This window comes from Penaeus monodon, chromosome 32 (assembly GCF_015228065.2).
Source record: "Penaeus monodon isolate SGIC_2016 chromosome 32, NSTDA_Pmon_1, whole genome shotgun sequence".
In the NCBI taxonomy this organism is placed as follows: Eukaryota; Metazoa; Arthropoda; class Malacostraca; order Decapoda; family Penaeidae; genus Penaeus; species Penaeus monodon.
The window spans coordinates 6,986,481-6,986,683 of NC_051417.1; the positions used below are offsets into that span (position 1 = coordinate 6,986,481).

The following is a 203-nucleotide window of genomic DNA, read 5'->3' on the forward strand; positions in this document are numbered from 1 at the left end:
TAAATTTGTGTGGAATAGATGGTAGAGGAAAGGAATGGATGTGAAGAGGCGAGGAAAGAGGCGTAGGCAAAGAAAGGGGAAAACGCATCAGTAGTAAGGTGTAGAATCATTGGGTGTAATCATCTCACAGTTTCTCTTTTTCTCGATCTTCACAGTCTGTTACACAATCTCTCCCCCGCTCTGTCATACACAAGAAAGTATTT

The 203-nt window shown here is 41.9% G+C and overlaps 1 protein-coding gene across 1 annotated transcript in view; it reads right to left on the minus strand.

The window, feature by feature from the left end:
* The window catches only part of LOC119593402, a gene marked incomplete at its 5' end in the record, with an annotated part of 11,200 nt that overhangs the window by 10,735 nt on the left and 262 nt on the right, over nt 1-203 (minus strand).